This window comes from Rissa tridactyla, chromosome 6 (assembly GCF_028500815.1).
Source record: "Rissa tridactyla isolate bRisTri1 chromosome 6, bRisTri1.patW.cur.20221130, whole genome shotgun sequence".
In the NCBI taxonomy this organism is placed as follows: domain Eukaryota; kingdom Metazoa; phylum Chordata; class Aves; order Charadriiformes; family Laridae; genus Rissa; species Rissa tridactyla.
The window spans coordinates 4741327-4758350 of NC_071471.1; positions in this window are offsets into that span (position 1 = coordinate 4741327).

Below are 17024 nucleotides of genomic sequence, written 5' to 3' on the forward strand. Positions count from 1 at the left end.
CTGTATGAAAAATTCTACCCATTCATCCCTCTGCTATAGTTGGGGTTTTTCTACGGGGGGGGAGCTGATAATTTCCATCCAATTTACTACAATCCCCCCTTTAGCCATCAAATCTCTACCTGATCCTAACCCATCTTAACTTGCGCAGAAATGGCACAAAATTGTTGTTTGCGCACATTAAGATTTTAACTCCCCCTCACAGCAGTGATACGTGGTACCAGTTCATACATAGCATCTCTTTTGCTCTGCCCTGTCCCCAAGGTTGGGGTCCCTTTCCTGAACTTTCCCACTGCCTTTCACTCTACTCCCCTCCTCCATGCTTCGACATTTCTCCTTCGTTCTTCCCTCCAGGGACCTCGGTAGCCCAACAGCTCCCCTCTCAGCCAAAACATTCCTGGGGCAAGAGGAGTCCTGGCTCACGGGGGGTCAGCAAGGTTTGTCTTCAGCTCCAGAACGTTGTGCGTGCAGGGCTAGGAAGGGCTATAGAGTTGGGAGAACAAAGTACAAGACTAATCTCTCTATCCTGAGATTCGATAGTAATAGCTGTGTCTGAACATAAATGTGGTAATAACACTGCCTAAGGACTAGTACTACTTTATTACCAGTGTAGTTTCTGACGCTGATTCAGTCTACATCCAGTATGCCCTTGCTTTAAAGACCCAAGTGGCTACACACACGTTTATTTAGACATGCGTGCACATATACACACACACACATATATACACGTATGTATAAAGAGCGTTTGGGCACATTTGAAAGAAGGGGGAGAAGAGCTTGTAGTCAATTAGAACTTTGCTAAATATGTTTTAATATGCTGCACTCCAAGAAACTCCACTTTCATTAAAATCTAAAGAACGCAAAACTGGTTTAAAGGGTGGCATTAGTTAACATTTGGTTTGGCTGCTTCTCGACAGGGATGCGTTATCTGCATTTATGGAATGAGAGAGATACATTTCCATGGACTGAAAATCCCTGGAAATTTCTAAATCCAGCATCCTGCGATATTCTAAAATTTAGAGATGCTCCATTTTCTCCCTTTTAAGAACACGAAGCCCTGAGCACCTACCTTCCAAAAAGAGCAAAACATACAATCAAAGGCTAAAAAGAAGAAAGAAGCTACCAGCTAGCAATCCGAGCTAAAATACATATCTGAGGTATATAAACTATGCACCCGAAGCATTAACGGTAAGAAAGCTTTTTTTTTATGTGACATAAGTTTCATGAGCTATCAAAAGATATAACTTGAGATAGTGATACATTTGTCTTTCAAGTATAGATTTTATCAGACTGTATTTCTCAAGAAAAAAAGATTAACCTTTCTAATAGATAGAAAAGGTGTAATTGTTTACATATATATGATTCTAAATATTCATTAATTTGCTTGTCTCAAGATGGCTCATTAAGTTGTTTCTTGCACGTTACTTTATTATTTCCTTTGATTTCATGAAACTTATTTAAGGTTACTCACCTCCGTCCATCTACATTCTCTAGATTGCCCCTGACTGCCAAATCTTTAAGGGAATTATAATGCCTGTCGATAAGCTGCTTTAGTTAGCTGTAACTGCTTAGTTATTGCCATTCATTTGGTTTAACCTTGCCAAGAAGAGAGACATTTAAAGAGGCTGTCCCTCTTCACAGAGTAGCCGTTAAAGCTCTTCGCAAAGACACAGTCCCTCAGTCGCTTCAAACACTTATCTTTACTCGCTTACCATTTGCTTTCTTTAATATTGTTCTTTTATACTAAAACAACCACATTTAAAATAATTTGATGCTTTGCACGTATGGCAAACAGCTCTGTCGCTCAGAAATGGCCAGACTTTCGCATATCGCGAGTAAGGAAAATAAGATGCAGGTAGTCTAAGGGTTTCAGCTTTAACTGCATTCACTCTCCTCCAAAAGAAGTCCCCAAGCCTGGATGCGCACCCCGTGTGTCCTGACCGCTGCCTCCCCTGCAAGGCCTGGCTCCAGCGGTCGGCGTCAGCGGTTCCCTTCCTCCCGGCCCGTCATGCGAATCGTACGGTTTGTCATCTGGGAGGATGTCATCTGTATGCTGACATCATACAGGTTGTCCTCGGTGACATTCGCCTTTTATCATTAGCACCTTGTACCAGAATATTTAATTGCCTATGTTGTATCTCTGCACTGTAGATTTATTTTGCATTTTCATTTAATTAACAGCCATGACCAATGGTCTGATAGATGGCAAAGCATTCTGTGAAGTAGAATCCTACTGGGTTAAAAGCTTTGCTGGAAGGTTTTGAACACCCGTTCAGCCTGAGCTTCTCAAAGGCCATTTTCTTTAAAGTAAAGTACTGTGTTTCCAAAATGCAACGCTCGAGGACACGGGAAGAGGAAGCAAACAGGACCCAAGGATGACACAAAACCTGTTCCTACAGACTCATCCCTCTCTAACTGTTGCCCTGTGGTGACCAGATGCTCAGATGAGCACCGATCACCCGGGTAATTCTGAGATTCACAATTTCAGGTTCTTTCGGGTGCCGTTAGAGGACTGATATTGATAAAGAGAGCCATTGCCAGTGTTCTTACTGGAACTAAATCAGTAGATTACAACACATTACAACACTGCGCTTGCCAGGGAACTCTGAATTAATTATAAAATCCATTTCCTTGTTTATGTGGCTGTGAATACTTTTAGTCCAGAAGAGTTTTATGACTTTGTTCCTTCCCAAAATTTCAGTTATTCTTTGAAGTAAGAATCTACCAGTACCTTGGTTTGCAGTGACCAAATACAGGAAAGCATGGGGCTAGACTTTTTTTTTTTTTTTTTAAATTCCAAAAAACCATTTATACAAAGAGTTTTCTGTTTACACTTATGTGAAAGCCAATCTATTTCTAGGGTTTTTAAGTTAGTTTAAACCTATAGTTGAGAAGAGCACATACTGTATACTACTTCTGACCTACTGAATTGTAAAGCACAGAGGGACATTCCCTGCGGGAGCTCGTGCTCTAAGTCGGTATTACACGGAGTTTAGATTCTTTTAGACCCAGTACGCAAGTGACAGAGAACTATGGGCCAACTTAATCTCTGATGTAATGAAATGGAAGCTAGAAGAACCTCATAAGAGAATGTTGTTTCCTAATGTCTAACCTCAGCAGAAAAATGAACATTGTTAGCATTTGCAAGTAAAAATAGTAAATTGTTTTCCACATGCATTTACCGAGGAATACCTTTTACTTTTTCACCGGCCAGTTTCCATAAGCAAGCAAAGCTTCAACTTCTGTGAATTAAGACTTGCTGAAACCTTGACACTCTGTCAGCACTGATAAAGCAATTTAGGCCCTTATTTAAATCAGCTGGTAATAAGATGATTGTGAAATACATCATGATTTTACTACCGTCTTCTCTTGGCGTCTGTTTGCCTCCAGTTACGATTGCACCGATAACTTGGTGACCGATATAATTAGCCTGGCTGTCATTATGGCTACTGGCCAAAAGAGCCAAAGACGCTTCCTAGAATTTCTTTTCAGATGCACCAAATAACGCGGTCCACTAATTAAAACTCACGCAGTCTCGGTTAATTCCTGACAACTGAGAAAGACGCAATTTGAAAACACTCTTAAAAAAGCGGTAAAGCCCTTCCAACCTGGTTTATGCGAGATGCGTTTGGTAAGGGGCCGGAGTGGGTTTGGGTACTGGGCTGGGAGTCAGGGGCAGGCTGGAGACCTCGAGCAAACTATTGTAGTAGTTCATTGTAGCTCATTGAAAGAGGTCCTAAACTGAGAGACCTGAAGAAATGTCATCTTTAACAGGTGGTGGTGGGGGGCATCAATCCTTTTGAAAATACGGTGAATTTTAAGTAAACTGAAGGCAGATGGAAGCACTGTGATTTCCGGAAATCTCACTATATATAACCAAGGCTGGTTTAAACTCTATATAAGCCATTTCATTTTTCTATCCGCCAGGGCAGAGACAATCGTCCCATACCGAGGAGGAGGAAGGAGGTGGGGGGTTCCCAAGCAGGGGAGTGGAGGGAGGTGAGGAAGAAGAGGAGGGCGTCGGGAGCAGCCCGGCTCCGGCGCCGCCGCCTCTGCCAGCCCCAGCTGCTTGGCACCGACAGGCGCAGTCGGGTGCAGGTGCAGCAGCGGGGCCGTGTTGCTACGGGGCATTGAAAGATCTCTGAAAGCGAGGGGAGAGTCGTGTGGGACAAACTGTTTTTGTGGAGGAGCCGATGTAGCGCGTTTATGAAATTCCACGGTAATAAGCATTAGGAGAAAACAAACTGACGGAAAAACACTTTCTAAAAGAAATGTTCCTGTATTCTGCAGGCATTAATCAGCCTCAATAATGATGGCAAATCCAGTCCTTTAACGGCATATCAATATAAAAGTACCATTGTACAAACAGTAATACATTCACCTGCTTATCTTAGTAAGTTTCAAAGCTTGCGGTGTCCCAAAATGTGATTCACTGCGCAATGACAAACCACAAAAAACTGACAAACAGACAAAGCAGAGAGTACAGAAATTGCCAAGGATTTCCGAAACAGAGACACCTAAAGAGGTCCTGAACTGAGAGACCTGAAGAAATGTCATCTTAACAGGTGGTGGTGAGGGAGCATTAATCCTTTTAAAAATACAGTAACTTTTAAGAAAGTAAACTGCAGGCAGACCGAATCACTGTGATTTCTGAAAATCTCACTATAGTATAACCAAGGCATTATTTCTAGCCCATTAATATTATTCCTGTAAAATCCAGTTATTCTAGCGATTGAATAGCAGAGTAGCAACGACAAAATTTTTCATTCTAGTTGTGTAATGGGTGCATGTTAGACTATGTGCCTTTGTGTGTCTGGCTGCACATAGACGCGTGGTAGTACCAGGTCTGCAGTAGCTGGCTGTCAGGTCCCACCGGAAAAACAGAGACACAAACAGCACCGCTGTTCTATGCAAAATATCTGCAGACACCTCTTGTCTGCTATAACAGGAAAAACACAACCTCGGGAAGCCTTAGCGGGCATCCTGTAGGCAGACAAGAGAGAAAAAGAAAAAAAAGAAAAGAGAAAGAAATGGCAAGAGAGAAACTGCAGCATCCTAGAAGGCTATTATTTAATTGATGCCATAACCCAGGAGAGTACATGATCCTCTATACGCTGTGGCCATGTTACGGTATGCACTCTACATGGACTTTGAAATCTCAGTTGTTCTTTATACAAGATCTGCTAGAACCAGCTGAAAGCTAAATCTATACAAATACTTTGTAATACCTACCTGTGGCTAAACTGAATCCCACACCCGTAAAGACATGACTTTGAATTTGAATTTTCAAATTTCTAGGTCTTGGTTGCAGAATACTATTTTTTTTTCCACATCTGGCATTTGCAGAACTTAATGAACAACGTCTCTAGCATTCAGAATAAGCACAATACAGCTTAATCTCTTTCTGTGGCAAACTTTGGCATTCCCTTGCATTAGAAAGTAAGCACGGTGGTTTTCAACAAATACTTTCTCCAGCAAGACGAAAGAATTAATTAGTTTTCTCTTTCTCAGACCTTTCACTTTCTTTCCTATTCCAGACGAGTAGAACACCCAAATTTCCTATTACTTTAAACAATGATGCTATAAAATTTTTTGCTGGAAAATGTTATTATTCCAGGCTGAGGAAATTATTCCTATAGCTGAGGGGAAAAAAAACCCAAACCCTAGTCAAACCCATCTGTGGTCTGTACAGCCGCCAGTAGAGGGTGCAGGCACTGTGGCTGCATTTCCCACACGCCTGAGCTGGCCACTGCTGCTGCTTCGGCTTCTTTCTAGAGGTGGCTCAATAGAATAAGGCATCTGATGTTGCGTTATGGGTGCAGTTCAATACTGAATAATACGTACAAAGCGTACGGCATGTGTTTTTCTCAGCTTCTCTTTTTCTTTATTTACAACTGTTCCCAGCGTTCATAAGGATGCAGGGCTCGTGTTGCACACCTGTAGTTCAGAGTCTGCAAGAAAGGCTAGCAAGCCCGCATATCTTAAGATTGCAAACGTAAGAGACACGTCTGTAAGATATTTTCATAATCACAGGATTTTAAAAGATGCGTTTCCTACCAATAAAAAAGTTCATTCCTATTACATCTTCAGGCCTTTACTCAGGCTTCAGTCAAAACAAACTTCCACTGAAATAAACCAGAAATATTTCCCTGACGCTGTGAATATTAGCTTTGCGAGGTGACGTAAATTAGCGAGGGGCTAAAAGGCATTTGTTTGCAAAGGGGATGCTGCAGCGGCCCTTGCTAAAGGAGGAGTGATCTCAAGGCGGTATTTGCCTCCTCCCCCAACCACCTGTGCGTTAAACAGTCCTGGTGATGGGCGCTGCTGCTGAGCCGTCAGCTCTACAGCACCTAACAGCCTTTTCTTCTGTAAATATTTTGCAGCAAGGCTGGCACAGGTGTGAATAAGGCTGTATCTGTAGAAGCTGTGAAGCACTTGCTACAGTCCAGCGTTTCACATCTGTAATTCCACTTGCGGTGCCTGATCTACCCAACTGCGCCTGTGTCTCTGAAGGCCAAAAGGGAACACTGGGGTTTAGGTGGCATTTAGGCTGTGGGAACCCAAGCCCAGTGTTTCAATCAGTTTACAACTCTGTTAGATTGAGTAAAACACAAAGTTGTGCTTGACAATGCTGAACCACAGAGGTGAGCAATTATCAGAGAACGAGCACAAAGTAGCGATCACAAGGCACACGGCATGAAAGGTTTTGTGACAGGTGAAAATGAACACATTTACACAAGATGGAGCTAAAATTTGCGTCTAAACCGAAGGATATACTTTTCTTTTTGAGGAAGTATTTGTTGATCTAAAAGACCAAACTAATAGTGCTTGTCTCATTAGCACATGCTAAATAAGTGACAACTTCCTCCAGCATTACCTTAGGTTTGGTTGTAGATTCTTTTTCAAAGACTAGAGAAGATAAAGTACCTTGCATTAGCATACCTATCTGACAAGACGACATCTCGGAGTGGTTTGGTAAAATATGACGGTAGATTTTACAGGTCGATAATCTCTGCCCCGCGTGAGGAAAATCAGTGCTGTCCACTCCTTTCCTCCAGAGCTGTCTGCGAGGGGAACAACTAGCAACATCTCGAATGAAATGTCTCAAATCTCAGTACAGTCCCTGCAGCCATCTAGTTCATCAAAGTATGAAACAGGCTGAGGAGAGCTCATGTTCAATGATGCTCTGAGGGAAAATGACTGTCTGGTATCAGCGCTGGAAGTAGGATGTGGCTGACTGATGATTTAGGATTGTTTTTTGAAAATACAGGGTAAATTGAGTAATTTGAACCAATCATGGAATATAACGTGCAACACAACATTCTTCTACCCTGCAGTCTCCCTTCTGGGAAATCTGGAGTAGTAGTGAGTACATTTATCAAGAAAATAATGACCCCAGACAGACTCCTTGAAGCCTAAGGTTGGTTTTTTTATACGAGGAATCTGGGGAACTAATTAGGAGGAAATAGCTCCTCAATGTCGTGAGTGAACTTCCACTGAGAAAATAAACAATTTACTGACTCACGCAACTAACAGACATCCAAAGGTAGTCGTCTTTATGACATGAGTTTTTGCAAATATGGAGCATACAGCGGCATGCAGAGGCAACGTTTGATAATGAAAAAAATCGTATATATTCAAGGATCCAAACTTGTCATGATTATTCCAATTTTTATCTTTCAATTAGAAAAACTAATTAAGATATACCAAAGAGGTTTATAGTACTGTATTTTATTCAAAAATTAAGGTAGAAAAGATGAGGCTACTTCCTACCTATTTTTATAACCTTTAACCAATTTCCTTGCTATGTTATGTTCCGTTCATTCTTTGGAGAACAGGAGGTGCAGGAATTTTGGGTGTGGACATTTACTAGCTGTCAGACAACACATGTTCTAGAACCAGCTTTGAAAACACTCGGGTTTGCAAATATTGAACCTTTTGGACATCCTCCCCCAAACAGAAGGCCAAGTATTTTGTTCAACAAAGGAATAAAGTCATGAGAATGGGAAAGAGCGGCAGAGCATGTTTTCAAAAGGTATGGACGCCCAGGAGTAACGCAGAGCATCAGAGGGAGGTATGACAAGAAGTAAGGGCAGCACATTAATATTTAGAGTGAGCGTCAGCAGAACTGCCCTGTCAGTGTGATGTGTGGAATTATCCTAAGGGAAGTAACTAAAGCTCGCTGCTGACAACCATCGCTTTTCAACATTTCAAGCTGGCAGCTCCGTATCTATACCAAACATTCTCATCAGCCCTTTCGTTTTATAATAAACACAAGAAAAAAGAAAAGTATATAATCGATAGCAGCGATAGCCCTATCTGAAACAGCTTTGTGTTGCGAGAAGCCGAAATGGAATGCTTGATCTGGATGGAAGAAGTGATCGGGTTTCACGTTGGATTTTATGAAAATCCCAGCACCTTGGAAACATCCTGGTTATGTTTTTATGACTCATCTTAAGGCCTTACATGAACAGCTCAGAAACACCCTGAATACTTGGAAGGAGCCTTAAGAAAGTACTGTTGAAGAAAACAGCTATTGTGGCAGGATGCAAAGCTAAATCGCTTATTGTTTTCATTGCTGAACGTCTACAGTTAGAGTCTCAATTTTCTTAGGATTCGGAGGATATTTCTTATGGTCAATGGAGAGAGAAAAAATGGTTTTGAGATAGTAATAAAGACTGAACACACTGGTGCCGTATTAAGCAATACATACATTCACTCCCATACAGTATCCTTTCTTAATGGTTCAGCTCCCTTGTGCTCTTAACATGCTCCCTTTAAAAGGGCTTGTCAAGACAAATCGTCTTCCAAGTAAAAAAGGCAATTCTGTAATAAAGTTGATAATCAGCATTTCCCAGAAAAATGTATTAAATTCCAGCTGCTCAATTCCTCTCCATTCCTTTCTTTTTCTCCTGCTGATGTCCCAAGACATCCTCTCTACTTATATCCATACTGGTTAGGCTGCCAGAAGTTGCGGGCAGGACCTATTCTATAGTTTGCATTTTACAATTTCTAGAACTTGTAAAAGAAGCATCCAAAGAGTTTCATATGGGGCATCTCTATGCCTGACACTTTACCAATTGCTCTTCTCACTTTTATAACTGTGGTTAAAATCTGACATGAACACCGTCTTCATGGAATCCTCCAGACCCCCATGGTCTACGCACTTATGACTCACAATTTAAAGCCCGTATTACTACTTCTACATCTGGTGCTTCACGTATTTGTTTAAAAAAACCAACACTGTGTTACACAAATGCAGATAAATATGGATTTGCTCGTTAGTAATGCTCCTTCTGTAACTACCGTTAGAGCACCTTGGGGAATAAAATACTTAATTCTAAGCATTTGGGAGAGACAGATTCTTAGTTGTGTGGTCTGAACTTTCTGAAAACAAAGCACTCATTTGATATGTAGCAGTCAACCAACTAAATAAATACTGTAAATGCAAGAAGAAAAGCTGATGCTCAGAAATCCTTCAGCTGTTCTGCCAGTAGACTACCCGATCGAGATTTTACCCTCACTTTTTCCTCAGAGTTTACCCTAAAGCTGCAACCATCACGTGCAAAAGGTAAAAACTGGTGTGGTGGTTACCTCTTTCTTAGCTGTGCTTTGGCCACGCTTCCACAAGCTGGAAAATGAGACAGCTTGTGATAATTAGTGATTAAACAGCACTGTGGCTGAAAGTCCTCACGTTTATTTGGATAGTATCAATACATTTTGAAAAAAAAAAAGTTAATGCATTAATGGTACAAAACTATTAGTAGAACACTGGACACAGAAAAATAAAAATAAAAAACCTTACACACATATTCTAGGTTGTATTACCTGCCTTAACAAATGGTATCACGGTGTGGAAAGGATTCTATCTGGTACAGGTCAGTACAAGTTATTGCTGCAATTAAACTAACTTGGGCACAGTGTTCAGCATACAATGCCTTGATGGATTCAGATAATGATGTGAAATGGGGCAAAAAATGCTAAGATTATTTGTCTCACGTCCTCTTTGTGTTTGGGGCCTCAAAAAATTGTGGGTGAAAATTATTTGAGAAGAGATCTACAAAACGCTGTTCATCACACCAATGTTAGCATAAATTGTATCTGATTTATGAAGGAATTTTGCTACAAGGAATATTTAGGGATTTCATTCTGGCTACATATCATTCAAAAAAAGATTTATATGTTTTAAAGTTTAGATCATTGTATATTGGTGAAGTGTGTTTACGTACAACTTGCAATTTCATCCTCCTTTTTGGGCAGTTCTCAGAAAAAGGCATCCAAAGCAGCAATCATTTATCTTTGATTTAAGCACAATTTGATGCCTACTTAATATAAATACAAAATAATTCAAGACAGCACAAAATGCGCATTTGACAGGTTTCCAGAACACACCAGTGCATATTAATATTTTTGCATTTACAGGCATAAATTCATGGGTGGCTCTCATGCTAGATGACTTGAAAAAGCCTTTGCAATAATATCTTCTACAAAGATTATTCATTTATGCAGTATTTTAGTTGCATATTCTTCATGCGTTATTTCCTGCAATGCTTATAGGATCATGTTATTCAGAGATTCTGTTACTATTTACCCGTACAACCCCATTACTACTTGAAATACCAAGAAAATGCTGATTTGCAGGCTTTTTCCACAGAACAGATTGTAATGATTGTAACAGTCTACAGAAAGTCTCTATAAAATATGACTGACATAACTATGCCCTAGAGAGCAATGGTTAAATAATAATATACATACATAATGTCATTATTATATTGATTTATACAGATGTGATATTACCTAGACTATATGTGAAAGAAAAAAATGACAGCTGCTAATAAAAGGCGAAACTAGTCATATAACTTATGCAATCAAGCAAAAATTTTAAACCAATGTTAAATAACATGTATACATTATTCTCAGTCTCACATCTGTGTTCTGAAACATCCCCGAAGCAAGCATTTTACGAACAAGAGTAAACCAGCTCCTAGATCAAACTTCTTGCTATTCACAGCAAGCTTGATTTGACTTGACCAGAAAAAAAAAGATTTCTCTAAAGAAAGCCTTCCAAATACATCTTTTCCACCCAACCCGTCAGCTCATTTAGGAAACTGTGGGCCATTAGCAGTGAATGGTAGGTTCAAGAAACGCATGAATTTCCCCGTTACTGAAGGAGGATTCAAACTCAGCCTGCACTGGAAACTTCTGAAGCTGTATTGCTCTACCAGCTGCAAAAAAGGCAGCAACGCACTCCTGTACTGTGAGTTGGTATACACAGATGTTATGTTTGTAATAAAATTCTTGAGGGCATAAAACCCCACATAAAATCAGGTTAAAGGCATTCTGACCAGTCATTACTGCAATCAACATATGTTGCTCAAACTGTTTTTTGACTTAAATAAAATCGAGGCCAGAGGACAGCTGGAGGCTTACAGCTCCTACTGAAAGAAACACATCTACTGAGACAAGATCATCTTTTTTATTTTTTTTTTTTCCCCTGTTAAACATCCAGATCATATTTCCATTGATTCATAGCCCCAAACTCTCTCTTTTGGCTCTGTAGTGACAAAACCACCAGACAGAAAGTATACTTTTGCTCCGATTATGCCCCAATGTCTTTACCGATTCCTTAACCCATCTACAACATAGCTCTTTAAAGATGATACGTGGTTAGAAAGGACAGAAAATGAAAATATTAAGGGAGCCATAATGGAAGGTATAAATCCTTACCCTTCTTCAGATTCAATATTATATTGTTCCAATGATATCACTGTGTAAGACACGCAAAATGCGATGAAGACAGAAGGATGGTAAACTCAAAGGAAGAACTTAAAAGCTGGATTTTTCTATGTTCCTTTCTTACAGAAAATATGAATAACTTCTGTCCCAAATCGCACCTCATTTTCTACTGTGCGTTATTCTGTGCACAAGATACAGTTGGATATGCTGCATAAATTTCTTAAACAGACAACTTCCTCAGATTATGTAACACACCAAAAATTCATCTGCTTCAGCTTCATCTGATTGCATGAAAGCCAGTGTTCTTAATGCAATAAAATCTAATGCAGGTTGAAACAGACAGAAAGTGAACCTTATCAGCTAAATAATACATTTAGTTCAAATATGCCAAAAGCAGCAAAGCCTTTATAGTATTTGGACACTATATGTTCATACATAGGTAGGTGGGATACCCAACATATTGAACGGAACATGCTAGCCCACACGAAAACAGGTAAATCCAAACCCAAGTGAGGAAGGGCAATGAACGCCTGCTCCTGACAGTGTGATGGTAGCATTGAACTAAGTTAACTCCTAAAATCACATGAATCAAGAAGGGGAGAATTTCTGATGCGAACAGGAAGATGGACACAAAATAACTGTTAGACCTTACAACAGGGATCTGAAAAGTATCGCGCAGTATCTGAATTCCATACTGACTTCAGAAGTGGGGCATTGTTACCCCTCTGCCCCATTTCCCAAGCACCGAGGTCATGTCCATTTGGCAAGTGAAGATGCCTCATTGACTGCATCAAGTGTGTTGGTTGGGCAATGTCCACCCCCCTGGCCCTGGTAAGCTAGGAAGTTAAATCAAGATAGAATAAATATTGCCTTTCTAAATCCACCTAAGAAGGCAGCATGGATGATGATATCACTGAGAAAGGGCATATAAATGCTTCAGGACAGGTTCCACTCAGCACCTGTAGGACTTTAGTAGTTAAGTGCAAAAAACAAATTATATTCTCCTTTGAAAGCTGACGTGTGCCATTGACAGCTGAGATGATTTACAGGAGCCATCAGAAACTTCAGCCTGTGCTCCTCAACAGTTCATTTTTATTCAAGAAAACAAAGTAAAATGGGTTGCACATTAGGCTCTTCTGCTGTCTTAAATCATGAAATAATTGCGTTGAAATTGATCACGACCTTGCGTTGTGCTTCTCTAAATATCTCCAAACTATTCTTCTAAAGTAAGCCAAATCAAAACAACCTATGCTCCCAACTTAAAAGAGCCAAATGGCAATAACAGGCTTTCCTTCCCACTCGCAGCCAAAACATTACCACTCCCAGCCTGATAACGTCTGCAAATTAAAACATCCAGCAACATTTAAGCACTGTATATCAAGTGGAGACTTGACAGGGATTCCCATCAAGTCCTCCTTGCTAGGTAAAGAGAAGACCTTCAAAAGAAATTTGATTGGTGATGTATTTCTCAGGTCTAGAGGGGCTTCATATTGTGCTCTAATCTATTACTTCAGTACATCATTTATATGCTTCTCCTGCAGCATCAGTCATCACTAATGGCCTAAGACCTTCCCCATCTTTCACACAGCACTCATCAGAACTGGCTCCTCTCAACAATTTTTGTCCCTTTTTGACCAAGGTACCGATTGCCATCTAAATTCATTATCGTCAAAACCTGACAGCTACAGAGTTAGCTGTTGAAAAGCAAGATTAGATTCCTGAAAGAAGAATTCTCTTCCTCTTTTTCGGTTTCAGTGGGGAGCTGTGCAATGCTCCTTCCAGATTGTGGAGGTCCTCACCTCTCAGACTGTTTCTGGTGCAGCAAGCAGCTGCTCTGAAACCCCATCAGTACAGTTGGCTTGCAGCAACCTTTCCCTTTCAATCCAAAATGCAAGAAAACTTCTTTCTAATGTACTCCACGTGCAAACCCCTCATTGCTTTACTCTGGAGAATTATGAATGGCTTGCACTGCCAAAGACGCAGGTCTTTTCAGGAGAGGAATAGAGGGGCTTAGATAGGTCTCTGCTCCTTCCTTCTGGAGCATGAAGACGAGCAGAGTGTGCCTTTCCAGGAATGCTTTTGCATCTTCCACAGGATGTCTCTCTAAAAATTTCCAGAATGAATTCTCTCCTGCCTCTTCCAAACCTTTCCCTAGTACAGGCACAGTTTTATCACAAAAAGTCTACAGCCTGTTTTGACTGGAATAGTACAAAACTGAAAGGAGATCTTCCTAAGTTCTCGACTGAGTCTTGGTGATACTTCCCAAAGGAGGACACGGCTATTCTTCAGCAATATTTGCCAAGCAAAATGCACTTTGTATTGCCAGTATCTGTCCTACGCTTCATCCAAAGAGTAATGCCACCATTCTGGTATAATTGATATAATACAGAATAGCTGGTCATTATAAATCACAATGTCCTAACGAAGGATAAAAAGAAAAGGAACCTTTATGTGGCACACATAATTCACAGCACATTTATATTGGCATTTTTCAAGAGCTGAAAAGGTATATGGGCAGAGGGTGAGAAAGAAGTGAAATAAAGAACTGTATGATATACTCACAGGATGTCTTTTCTGAGTGCAGACAAATTTCTGAGAACTTTTTAAAGGTCATGGTTACTCAAGTTTACACAGAAAACTTCAGGTTTTTTCCCTTTTTGCTGATGTTAATGTGTCCTTCTCCTTTGTGATATCATGCCATGTCTTAACCTAGTTACTAACTTCCTTGGACTTGTTGTTACTGTTCAAGAATTATCGATATTTATGGCACAGTATGTTACTGTAATAATTAATAATAGTTTACGTCACATTTTCAATTAGAGTGACTGCTGGAGTGAAACATGGTGTGGAGCATAGCAAAATAATAATACTAATAACAGAAATAACAACAAGAGAATTAACTGTCCTTAGAGTACAAGGAAGCTGCATCTATTTTAGGAGAACTTGCTGGGTTTTAGCAGGATTTGATCAGCATCATAGGGAACCTCGTATGAGCATGTGAACTTTGATGTCTGCAGAACCTTTATTTCCGTGTAATTGTTTTGTTTCATTTCTCCTGTGTCATTTTGAAGGCTCCATTGTCACAAGTACTCCAGATCAAATTCAATAACTGAGATCCTTAATTTTACCAACCCCCTGAAAGACCATTAAAATCATCAATCTCACCGTGACGTTCCTGGGAGCCCCATGGAAAGGAGCCTCAGCAACTGGCAATTTGGGTGCGAGCGTTAAATAACGTAGAAAAATAAACATGTTTCCCAGAAAAGGAACGGTACCGCTGAGCCCTTGCAACACACGGCATGTTTCTCCAAAGTGGCACTGCTCCATCTCTCTTTTGGAAGGAAATTTAGCAGCAAGGCGTGCTGACCCCGCTCTTAAGCCACCCCTGGCAAGCCTCGGACAGATTTTCGCTTCTCTGAGAAAGGTGAAAGCAACAGATGCATCTCCAGAAATCCTTACATACAATGACTCTGGCTGCTTGACCTTCATACTTTTAAAAGATATGGAACTTCCACATCAATAATCACAGCCACAGAAAAATGCCATACAGAAGCGTATGCTCTTTTCGAGGCTTCAAACCTTTTTTTTCCTTTTCCGTTCCCCCCCCCAGCTAGGATAACATGATCGCTCTTATTTACTGATGGCGAAAGATGAGCAGGTTAATGACAAGCCTGTAAAATAAAACTCCCCTTAAAGTCGGAGTAACCCCAGCAGCAAGTACTGGTATCTTCTGAAAACTTAAAATGAGTCTGCCAAAATGGTTACATATGTAGCAAGAGCCCAAAGTAAATCCAAGTCTATGGTCCTAAAGAGTAAGCGTAATCACTATTTTATCTCCATTTAAGTGATACATTAGGACAGAAGGAACACCACTGTGTTCCTAGCTGCACAAACAGATATTTAACAGTGGTAGCATTTTATGCAAACTACCTATTAAGCTGCTAAGAAAGTACCAAAAAATGTAGCAAAGTAATTAAATAATGGAGAAGGCCTGCATTTTATTAAAAGCTTCCCAAACCACAAAAATAATGCCAAAAGATAGTATAAATTCAGTATCTTTTGAAATTCTTCAGCACCGTGGATTCTTGAAGTCCTGCACTCTGATCTACTCTTTATTACTCATCCACAAAACATCTAGCAATTTTTATTACTAGTACCATCCATTACAGTATTAAACTTAAACTCGCTATACGCTGCAAGGTCGTGATCCCACTGGCGATGAAAATCTGTGGCTGGTTGAGCCTGCTCCATTTAAGGCTTAGATCTCTCGACCTACTAAGAAAATGAGACTCGCAAAAGGTACACTGGGATGTCAGAAAGAGGAGACGCGGCGTCAGAGGGGGAAGTTTACCTAGTATCTCCAAAAGGTTTAATTGCACGCCAGACTCTATTTACGAAGCCCTTCTGATGTTAGTGTTCTGGAAGAAAACCCCTCTGGTTATCTGGTGTCAAAGATGAAATTAGTCCTTCGGATCAAATAATGACAACAAATAAATATTTAAGCCAAGCAGCGCGCTCATTGTGCCTGCCGCCGGCTACAGTAAGGCTGTTATCTTTGGAATCACTTCAATTTTACTCAATATTTGCTAAGTTAAGTTGTACTTTAGACTTTGTAGTACTGCACTGGCAAACGTAATAGCTAGAATAACACTATTTTGCAGAAGGTAAATAGCACGTTCTGGGCAGAATATATGCTAAGGATGAGGTCAGAGTGACATAGCCCAACATGTGACATTACTAAATTATAGGGGACGTGATATTCTTAATACTTGGAAACAGTTAGGTACTTATAGTGAGAAATCACATGATTCTTTAAATGCTTTCACATCTTTATCTCACTCCTCTCTGCTTTATTATTTTCCTTGCTCCCATCATATTATGTTCTTTTTCAGCATCTGAAATTGAGTGATTGCTTCATCTCGGAAGCAGTGTGATACTTTAAATTGTTTACATTTTAATTCTGGAGCAAGCAGCTAGGATTTGTCAAACAAACAACGCAAGGCATGTATTCTTGATGTATTAGGTTAATTAATACTAATTGTACCACTCCTGTTATCTCACCAGCCTCGTCTCTTGCCAAATATTGTCCAGATAAGGACTTCAGTGAGATAACAAATCTAGACCAGTTACATCACCCATCAGAAGGCAGAAAATTGCACAAAAACTGTCTAGTTATTGCCTAGCAACAGCATAGTATTGCCTTAGTATTCTGATTTGCCAAGGCAGTTCTCTTTCAGAGCAGTAAGCCAAGAAGATGAAGGAAATGCAGTACAGTCTGGATGCAAAAGGAC